This window comes from Hylobates moloch, unplaced genomic scaffold (assembly GCF_009828535.3).
Source record: "Hylobates moloch isolate HMO894 unplaced genomic scaffold, HMol_V3 SCAFFOLD_6, whole genome shotgun sequence".
NCBI lineage: Eukaryota > Metazoa > Chordata > Mammalia > Primates > Hylobatidae > Hylobates > Hylobates moloch.
The window spans coordinates 131592677-131604302 of NW_026652281.1; positions in this window are offsets into that span (position 1 = coordinate 131592677).

Here is an 11626-nt window from a genome sequence, read left to right on the forward strand (position 1 = left end):
GGCCTCCCAAAGTGCTGGGATTACAGGTGTGGCCACCGCACCCAGCCATGATCAAGTTTTATATCTGACAGAGCTCTCATACCTATGGCTGGTGGGGAGGTAAAGAAAATGGTAGTCCCACATATTGCTGGTGGAAACGTGCAATGTTACAGACATTTTGGAAAGCAGCCATTCAACTCCTGCAAACCTACCCCATAAAAATAAAGGCTCCTTGGCTGAGCGCGGTGGCTCATGCCTGTAATCCCAGCACTTTGGGAGGCTGAGGCAGGCAGATCACCTGAGGTCAGGAGTTCGAGACAAGCCAGATGAACATGGTGAAATCACATATCTACTAAAAATACAAAAATTAGCCAGATGTGGTGGTGCAGGCGTGTAATCCCAGCTACTCAGGAGGCTGAGGCAGGAGAATCACTTGAACCCAGGAGGCAGAGGTTGCAGTGAGCCAAGATCGTGCCACTGCATTCCAGCCTGGGTGACAGAGTGAGACTCCATCTCAAAAAAATTTTAAAAAAATACATATAAAAAATAAATGCCCCAATAAAGAAAGACTTATGTACAGCAAAATTGCAGTAGATACTGCCATATTCATAGTTGCCCATCATCTTTTGAATAGCCTTTCTTAATATTTGGCGAAATCACCTCCTCAGTTCAAGAATTTCCATTGACATTCCAGCCTCCTTTGCAGCTAGGATGTGGCCATTCCAGCAGGCTCTGCCAATTAGATGCATCCTGTGAGACTTTTCCCATTTTGTGTTAACATGGGACCAGACAAGAGACCAGTTCTGGTGGCTGCAGCACCAGAGGCAGTTTCCCAGGGACTGCAAGGTGGAATTCCAGGTGTAGAGGTGGAATGGGTGGAGCAGGAGAGAGCTTGGTGAGACCAAAGCCAGTGGACTTATCAGGCTGTTCTGTGGCATGATTTAGGGCTTTGGTCCTAGCAACTGAGCCTCCAGGTCAATTAAACAGCATCAGCTTCTGCTGCCTCTAAGAACTCTACCTTATAGTGCCACATTGCTCCCAGGGCAAAAAAATGAAAGCAGACAATGACCATCAACAAAGGGATGACCAGGCTGGGCATGGTGGCTCACGTTTGTAATCCCAGCACTTTGGGAAGCTGAGGTGGGAAGATTGCTTGAGTCCAGGAGTTCAAGACCAGCCTGGGCAACAGAGTGAGACTCCATCTCTTAAAAAAAAATTAGCCAGGTCTAATGGCACTCTCTTGTAGTCCCAGCTACTCAGAAAGCTGAAGTGGGAGGATCCCTTGAGCCCAGGAGTTCAAGGCTGCAGTGAGGGGGTGATTGCACCACTGTACTCCAGCCTGGGTGATAGAGTGAGACTCTGTCTCAGAACAACAAAAGTAAAAACAAGATGGTGACTGAATACACTGATACATCCACACAGTGAAATATTATGCAGCCATTAAAAAGAAAGAATTAGAGCTATACTCAATGACTTGGAAAGATGTCCATGAAGTGTTGTTGGGTGAAGAAGGTAAGATGCAGAAAACCATAATATTGTTTTAAATATTTTTATAGGATGGTCTCATTTTAAAAAAAGAAGCAATAACGAGTAAATTCTGTATGTGTAAATGTGCATACAAATACGTGCTCAGGATTGAATGAGCACAGATAAAAACATGGAACGACACACAGCAGGTCATTGGCGTGAATGTGGGATGCTGTGTGAGGCGAGGGGGTGGAAAAGGAGGAGGCAAACCAAAAAGAAAAGAAAGAAAACTGTACTGACTAAATAAAGGGTATTTCTGATCATTTTTAGGCATTTGTGTAAAATTGTATTTATGGATATGCATGCATGTATTGTAGGTATATGTATAAAGAAATTACACTGAAACTTTTTAAATTTTTTATTTTATTTTATTTATTTATTTTTATTTTATTTTATAATTTTTTTTTTGAGGCAGAGTCTCGCTCTGTTGCCCAGGCTAGAGTGCTGTGGCACAATCTTGGCTCACTGTGACCTCCACCTCCCAGGTTCAAGCTATTCTCCTGACTCACCCTCCCAAGTAGTTTATATTACAGGCGCCCGCCACCACGTCCAGCTAGTTTTGTTTTCTTAGTAGAGACGGATTTTCATCATGTTGGCCAGGCTGGTCTCGAACTACCAACCTCAGGTGATTTGACTGCCTCAGTCTCCCAAAGTGCTGGTATTACAGCCGTGAGCCACCGTGCCCGGCCTAATTTTTATTTTTTAGGGACAGGGTCTCACTCTGTTGCCCCGGCTGGAGTACAGTAACCATAGCTCACTATAGCCTCGAACTTCTGTGCTCAAGCCACCTTCCTCCTCAGCCTCTGGAATAGCTGGTACCACAGGCGCAAGCCACTGTCCCCAGCTGAAAATATTTTAAGCCAAAAAGTCATTGGCTACAGTACTGAGGCCAGAGTGGTGACAGGGAGACCAGTTGGGAAGTTGTGTTTACACAGGCAAGAGGGAATGGTGGCTTGGATTGGGCTGGTGGTAGTAGCATGGAGAGAAAATTATGGATTTGAGAAACACTCCACAGATAAAAATGGTCAGGATAGGGAATGGGTCAGTTTGTGGGTGGTGGGAGGAAGGGAAGCATCAAACATGAATCCCAGGTTACTAATGGGGTGATTTTGAATTCTTACTTTCCCTCACCTGTAAATGAGGTAAGATGATACCACCTATTTCGAGATGCTGTGAGGATGAAGTGAAGAATATAAAATGCCTACCAAAGAATGTGCCCATCACCCACTTTAACTCCCAAGTAACTTAAAGAGCAGAGCCTGCCTGGTATGGTCTCGTGGTAACCCTACAGACCACGTGTTCGATGGGTTCAGCCAGGGGAGGCTGGGGACCCGCATGCTGAGATAATCAGGGCAGGGTGAGGTTGCCGAGACGGTTCAGGGTTAGTTGGGTGCCGTAGCTCACATGTACACACATATTCTTTGTTATTGCAGGGCTGGACCGCTGTTAGAGGAGCCTGTGACTAGAGTGTGTGCAGGCAGGAGCTCCATCCCAGGGACCCAAGGCTGGCCTTTGGCCATCAGAACACAGCTTTCCATTCAGTTTGGCTCAGCTATTTAGTGCTCACTGTGTGCAAGAAAGGCCCTCAGGGAGTTGTCATTAAAATGACAGGTAGGAAAAAGAGCCACAGAAATACAAGCAGGTGATAAGAGCCCTACAAGCTGGGCCGATAAAGGGCTTCAAAATGATGTGAAAAGAGGAGGGAAGGGACACTTCCATTTAGGAGTGCTCCTGGAAGGGCTTTTGGGAGGAAGTGGCTTTTGAAGGATGGGTAGAATTTGTTTTTTGGTTTTGTTTTTTCTTTCTTTTTCTTTTCTTTTTTTTTTTTTTTTTTTTTTTTGAGACTGAGTTTCGCTCTGTCGCCTATGCTGGAGTGCAATGGCTCTATCTTGGCTCACTGCCACCTCTGCCTTCTGGGTTCAAGCACTTCTCCCTGCCTCAGCCTCCTGAGTAGCTGGGATTACAGGGGCCCACCACCATGCCCGGCTGATTTTTGTATTTTTTAGTAGAGACGGGGGTTCACCATGTTGGCCAGGCTGGTCTTGAACTCCTGACCTCAGGTGATCCACCAGCCTCGGTCTCCCAAATTGCTGAGATTTCAGGCGTAAGCCACCATGCTAGGCCAATGGGTGGAATTTGGATATGCAGACTGGGCAGTTTGTCTTTTTAAAAAGGAAATTCTTCCCATTTTTAAAGGATCAACTCAAAAGGCTGCCTTTCTGCTTACTGGATCCTGCTGGGTGGAATTATTTATGTTTTCCTGAGCACCTTCATAATACTTATAGAGCTAGTAACAGGGCCCTGTATGCTTCCTGCCGTACACTTGGTTGTTTGTGACCTTCCCCTCTAGGCTAGGAGTGTTTGCAAGTTGCAGCTTGAGCACGCCAGGGTCTTTAGTCTTACTGCCCAAGAGCCAGCATCGTGCCTTTACTTCGTTGGCACTCAAAGAAACGTGTGTTGAATGAGGAAGTACAACGCATCTAATATCGCAGCTAAAATTTATTTAGCAATCCAGTGGATTTCAGCAATGGACTTGGTAAGGTTCACATTTTTATTTTCCTCTGTTCAAGAGGAAAATAAGCATTTCTCAGTATCAATTTCCTGAATCGGGCCATGAAGTTGTTTCTCAGAAACAAGGAATTGTGTATTAGGCTTATGTGTTGAGCCTTTACCATGTGTCAGGCACTGTAGAAAGTGCTTTATGGATTTTATCCATATGGTATTCAAAACAGTTCTTTAAGAAGATGATTTGACTATGTTCATTTTACAATTAGAAAAACTGAGATTTAGCGAGGTCAGTAATTTCAGTCATAATGGCAGAGTTAAGATCGAAACCCTAAACACGAGAAAGCTGCCTCTCACATATGAAACTGTGTGTGTGTGTGCATGCACACACTCATGTGCACAGAGTTCTCAAGTTTTTGAAATTAAAGGTTGGTCCCTGTGAGCTTGGACAGCACCATGAGCCCTGACAAGCCCAGGACTCAAATCCATGAACATAAAAATATTCGTTTAAATTTAGGGCCGGGCACAGTGGCTCGCACCTGTAATCCTAACACTGTGGGAGGCCAAGGATGGTGGATCACTTCAGGGCAGAAGTTTGAGACGAGCCTGCCCAACATGGTGAAACCCCATCTCTACTAAAAATATAAAAATTACTTGGAAATCGCTTGAACCCAGGAGGCGGAGGTTGCAGTCAGACAAGATTGTGCCACTGCACTCCAGCCTGGGCAACAGAGTGAGACTCCATCTCAAATAAATAAATAAATAAATTTGGGGTTCCGGTTTATTTCACTTAGCATAATTTCCTTCTGGTTTATCTATGTTGTCCCAAGTGGTAGGATCTCCTGTTTTTATGCACACACACACTCTCTCTCCACATTATATTTATTCATGCATTTGTTGAATACAAACAAATGTTGTTGGAAGCAACATTTAGGTTGTTCTCATATCTTGGCTATTGTGAATAATGCTGCAGTAAACATGGGAATGCAGACATCTCTTTGTGATACTGATTTCAAGTCCTTTACATTTATACCCAGAAGCAGGACTGCCAGATCCTGTGGTAGTTCTATTTTTAATTTTTTGAGAAACCTCCATACTGTTTTCCATAACGGCTGTATCAATTTGCATTCCCACCAAGAGAGTACAAGGGTTCCCTTTACTCCACATCCTTGGCAACACTTGTTATCTTTTGTCTTTTTGATGATAGCCTTTCTAACAGGTAGGAGATGATAGCTCACTGTGGTTTTGGTTTGCATTTCCCTGATGATGAGTGATGCTGAGCATCTTTTCATAGAGCTGTTGGCCATTCATATGTTCTTCTTTTGAAAAATGTCTATTCAGGCCCTTTGCCTGGCATTTAAATCAGATGATCTGTTGTTGTTCTTATTGTTTTGTGCTATTGTGCAGTTTGAGTTCCTTATATGTTTGGGATATTAGCCCCTTATGAGATATACAGCTTGCAGGACCTCACGTATATGTGGAATCTAAAATAGTTGAATTCATAGAAGCACAGAGCAGAATGGTGCTTTCCCAGAGTTAGGGGCTGGGGGAAGTAAGGAGAGGTTGTTCAAAGGGTATGAAGTTCCACTTGCACAAGATGCATAAGTTCTGGAGATCCAATGTATAGCAGTGACTAGAGTTAACAGTACTGTTTTGGTTACTTGAAATTTTCTTAGAAGGTAGGTTTTAAGTATTCTCACCATACACACAAAAAGTAATTCTGTGAGGTGATGGATATGTTACTTAGCTTCATCGTGGTGATCATTTCACTATCTAGATGTATATCAAAACATCAAGTTGTGCACTTTTAAGTATGTACGATTTTTATCAATTATACCTCAATAAAGCCAAAAAATAAGTAGGTAAATAAATAAATTTGGGCCCAGGTGATCCCCCTTTGGTAGTTGAGAGAAGAGGCTCAGCAAAGCCATGTGACCATCACAATAATGTGGGCTCCTCTATGACCAAGTGTAAAAGCTCCTAGTTCTCATCTGGTGAGACAGAAGACAACCACAAGTCAGGCAAAATAACTTTATTGGCTGGGCACGGTGGCTCACGCCTGTAATCGCAGCACTTTGGGAGGCCGAGGCAGGCAGATTAGGAGGTCAGGAGATTGAGATCATCCTGGCTAACACATTGAAACCCCGCCTCTACTAAAAATACAAAAAAATTAGCCAGGTGTGGTGGCGGGCGCCTGTAGTCCCAGCTACTCAGGAGGCTGAGGCAGGAGAATGGCATGAACCCGGGAGGTGGAGCTTGAAGTGAGCCAAGATCCTGCCACTGCACTCCAGCCTGGGCGACAGAGCGAGACTCCATCTCAAAAAAAAAAAAAGAAAAAAAAACTTTATTACTCACAGGTAGGCAACAAGGATAAACAAAAGCCTAGGACACACAGGGAGCAGATCCCCCAGGGTTCAGGTAAGCTGCCCAGGGTCAATGGACCCCTATCTGTGCAAGCCCTACGTCACACCCGAGCTCAGGGACCTTGAACGGGCTCCACTCTGGGTTTCTACCCTGGGAGCAACTGGGATCATTTACTCAAGCATTATAGAACATCCTGTTCTTCCAGGAATGAGGTAATAACCCAGATTGCAGATATTTTCTCTTTATTTCAAGATGTTGCATTCTCGGTACATTGTGCTGGAGAATTGTAATCAAGTTGGAGAAGAGCAGGGGCAGCCAGAGTCATCTGGGGCCCTGGCCTCCTGCTCCAAGCTGGGTTCAGGGATAGCTCTTCTGCCCATGCTTTTCCCTCCATCCGTCAGTGTCCTTGATCCATAGCCCTGAGCTGCCACCCATGTGGTGGCTATAGATCTGCTGTCGGGTCCTGTGGGAGACAGGCATTGTTTCTCACTGTCCTTCCCTCTTTTCTCTTTATAGAGAATACTAAGCATGTGTTCCAGGAACTATGTGCTAAGCACTTTACATGTAGTAGTGATTTTAACCCTCACTAGAATCCTATGAGGTAAGTATAACATTATTGAGGATGAGCAAGGTTGAGTGGCTTGCCCAATTTACTTAATTAGGGAGCAGAGGAGCTGGGATTTGATTTTAGGTTGGCTGATCCCAAACCCAACTTTCCCAAGTATAAGCCCAGCATCCATAACCACAGCTCTGTGGGTTCCACTACGGGTATGAGTGGTGGAGGGTTTCCTTTGGTAACATCACACTGGAATCCTGGAATTGTCCATTTGTGTCTCCAGGGCTTTGGGGGTGAGACACACTGTTCTTTGTGGCAGCTCTAGGCTATGGTGAGAATTTTATGGGACAAGGACTCTCAGTGGGTAAGCAGAGAAGGTTACAGCAATGGAAGTAAAAGTTGCTAGCACTTAAAAGAAATCCCATTCTTTCCAATTGAGTTCCACCCTCTACCTACGCCCCAGAATAAATAAATAAACATCCCATTACTTCCTTCCTCTCTCCTCCCTCTTTCCCTTGGGTGATTAAGAGTGAGACTTTGGGGCCAACGCAGTGGCTTCCACCTGTAACCCTAGCACTTTGGGAGGTCAAGGCAGGAGGACCCTTTGAGCCCAATGGTTTGAAGCTGCAGTGAGCTATGATCATGCCACTGCATTCCAGCCTAGGCAAAAGAGCAAGACCCTGTCTCTATTTTTAAAAATAAATAAGCCAGCTGGGTACAGTGGCTCACACCTATAATCCCAGCACTTTGAGTGGCAAGGTGAGTGGATCACCTGAGGTCAGGAGTTCAAGACCAGCCTGACCAATATGGTGAAACCCCATCTTTACTAAAAATACAAAAATTAGCCAGGTGTGGTAGTGTGTGCCTGTAGTCTCAGCTACTTGGGAGGCTGAGACAGGAGAATTGCTTGAACCCAGGAGGCAGAGGTTGCTGTGAGCCAAGATCACACCATAGCACTCCAGCCTGGGCAACAGGGCGAGACTCCATTTCAAAAATCAGTCAATCAATCAATCAGGCCTAGTACAGTGGCTCACATACGTAATGCTAGCACTTTGGGAGACCAAGGCAGAGGATCACTTGAGGTCAGGAGTTCCAGACCAGCCTGGTCAACATGGCGAAACCCTGTCTCTACTAAAAATGCAAAAATTAGCCAGGCATGATGGGCTGTGCCTATAATCCCAGCTACTCAGGAGGCTGAGGTAGGAGAATTGCTTGAGCTCGGGAGGGGGGAGGTGGAAGTTGCAATGAGCTGAGATCATGCCACTGCAGTCCAGCCTGCGCAATAGAGCAAGACTCTGTCTCCATTAAAAATAAATAAATAAAAATAAAGTATAAAACAAAAATTGTTGAAAGATAAATAAATAAATAAATCAGAAAGGCCCAGATTTTGAAGTCAGGCACACCTAAGTTAAAATGCTGGTTAGTTTGCTGAACAGACACTCTGTTCAGCGAGTGAACCAGTATTTCCTACAGTCTGGGGCAGACAATTGTACGGAAGTCTGGAAAAATACAGAACATCAGTGTTTTGAGAACCTTGGACCACTCCTGTCCCTCTACCTCAGTCATCAATGCAGAAGCCTGGCTTTGCTCTATTAAGATTGGAAAAGATTGGAAACGTACACTGTTGAGTCCCAGTGGTGGAAGGAAGGAGGGTCTTTCTTCCTGTGTTAATTGAATAGAGGCTACAGTGGTTAGCCTGGACTAAAGGCATCCCTGTCTTTTGAGCAGTTCACCTCAGTAGAAAAGAATCTAAAGGAAGATCACTGTCGTTTAGATCTGCTGACCTGTGTGCCTACCCCTTGCAAATGTCTGCTGGGTACTTCTAATTCCACAGGTCATCAGATGCCTGCTTGGTAATACGTGAATAATAAAAACAACTTTCATTTCTTCCTATTTAAAAAAAAATGCTAGTTCAGCCACTGGCTAGCTGTGTGACCTTGGACAAACCACTTAACCTCTCTGGGCTTCACTTCTCTCATCTGCAAAACTGGGACAGTGACAGACACTAGCTCATTGTTATGTGAATCAGGAAATATACGCAAGTAAATGCTTAATAAATACGTAGCTGTTCTGAATCCCTTCTGCTCCCAGTCTGCCCCTCAATAGCTGAGTGACATTGGATAAGATCCTTCTTCTATGGGCCTCAGTTTCCCATTTTGTACAATGAGTGTGATTGACTAGATCAGCGTTTCCCGAAGTATGGCTCACTGGTGTAAGCTAGATGATTTTTCGTGGTACAAGGTGAATATTTGTTATTTAAAATTATGAATAGATTTTAACGTATAAGAGAAAAAATAAAACTAAGATAGCAAACGTGATTTTGTGGATATTGTTTGGAATGAAGCCAAGTAAAAAGTAGCGATTTAAAATAAAAAGCATGAAGTGAATAACAGATCAAGCGTACACCAATACGGTGGAAGTTGGGAAGGTGATCCTTGAACAACCCGGATTTGGGGAAGTCTGGGCAAGATGATCTGGCTTTGATTATCTGGCTACCCAAAGAAGCTCCAGCTCATGAGTTACTTGCTAGGGGGAACCCTTGGTCCCCCCTATTTTTTAAGTGGCCAGGCCCCTGTAAGCCCCATTGCCAGGAGTTTTGGCTAATGCCCTTTCAGTACACATTGCAAAAATAATATAAATAACTCATCCTAGGACTTCAAACATGCCACCTGAGATGTATGGTGGAAGATTACAGGTTTCCAAGACGCACCCCCTCCATCATTCCCGTGGCTTAGAGGCTTGTTGGAGAGCGGAGATCAATGCTTTGGTTTTATGGGTAGCTGGGCCACGTGACCAGGCCCCAAATCCTTTGCTTTATGGATTGTTTACACATTCCTGGTGAGAAACGGTTTACATTCTGGGCCCTGAGCGCACTCCTAAATCAGTTGCCGGGTTTTTGCAGTTGGAAGTGAAAGAGATCTGTGTGTCGGTGGGCACCAGGAGGCGAGGGGCAGAACAGAGAGGGGCAGGCTGAGAGGGGCCTGGGGAGGGAGCCCCTCAGGGCCCTGTGTTTCCTGTCTGTGGCACCTGGAACCTATTTCTGAGTCAGCGGGGGGCGCTGTGCAGGGCCTGAGGTGGGTGGGGACCTGAGGGGTTGCATATGCACCATACTCAGGATGTGCTGGGCTCGCACTCAGTGCAGGCACTTGGCACATGTTAGCTCACTGGGTTCCTACAACAGCCCTGGGAGGTTGGGGTTATTCCCATTTTCAGATGAGGAATCAGAGACTCAGGGAAGTAAGGCAACGTGTTCCCTATTACATAGCTGAGGAGTGTCAGAGAAGGACACTCGAACCCTGTTCTGACCGAGGCAAAGGCTGTGGTCTCGCCACTCTGCTTTCTTGTCGCTGGGGCTCCAACAGAGGCCATTTGGGTTGGAACTTAGGAGATGCCTCCTGGAATGGGGAGGGAGGATGAGGGGGAGGCGATTCTGTCTGGGTTTTGTGACTTGGCCAAGTCACTGTCTGAGAATCCCGCGTCACAAAGTTGACCTTGTGGATCTGGTGCACAAGATGCCCTGGAAATCATCTGGGCAAGTTCAAGGGTACCTAGTGGGCCCCTGCTTGTCCCTCCCCTCCTCATTCCCTCCTTCCTCTTCTTTCTCCCAGTTACCCTTCCCCTCCTACCCCCTCCACCCTGAGAGGGTCCTTACGGTCCATTTGTTTTTCTTGGCCCCAGTTCTGCCTTTGGCAGCTGTGTGGGCTCCTAGGAAGCTGCAGAGATGCTGGGGCAGCTCTCAGCCCCCTGAGTCTTCTCCAAACCATCCAGCCCCAGTGCCTCAGCAGTTCCCCAAGTGACGTGGCTTCGAGCCCCTTCCTCATCTTGGCTGCTGCCTTCTGAGGTCAGAGCAGGGAGTTGACCCAAAGTTGGTGCGGGAAGTTAGCAAGCAGCCTGTGTAAAGAATGTTCTTCTCTCTCTGGATCAAGAGACAGCCAGGAATTGTGGAAAGTGTGCAAGTTCCAAGGAGGGTGACACAGACATGGATTAATGCCCTGTTCCAACACTGAATCACCTCGCTCGAGGCACTTAACTCTCCCAGCCATGGTTTTCTCCGCTGTAAAGTAGAAGTAACAGTTGTAGCAGACATCCATGCTTCGTGCTGTCCTGCAGCCTTCCACCTTCCGCCTGGTATCCCTAGTTTCCTGTCGAGGTCCCTTCCTCTCCTGCTCTCAGCCTATATGAGTTGGGGGTAAGCTCATCCTTGGCTCAGGGACTAAGGTACTGAGCACTTCCCTCACACTACCTGCTCCCTCCCACAGTGATTGGTTCAGGAACGGGCATTATTGAGAACAGAGCAACGCATGGAGCAGAGCCATGCCAGGAGATGACAATATTATTTGAGTGTCTGCATTAAGCTGTACCAGAAGCCAGCCAGATTCTTTTGACTTTCCAGATAGACACACAGACTATTAAATTCCCTGTGGAAGATGAATCACAAAAATGGCCTCCTTTCTCCACTCCTCCCTGTGTTCTCCCGCCTTCTTGCAATATGGCTTTATAGCAATTCTTATCAAAAGGTGGGGTTTATTTCCTTCCTCCCTGAATGTGGGTTGCTGTTGTGATTTGCTTTGGCCAATAGAAGGTGGCAGAAGTGATGGAGGGCCAGGTCTGAGCATGCCCTTCAAAGAGCTTTGCACACTTACGTTGGTTCTCTTGGACCTGTGAACAAGCCTGAGCTAGCCTGCCAGAGGTGTG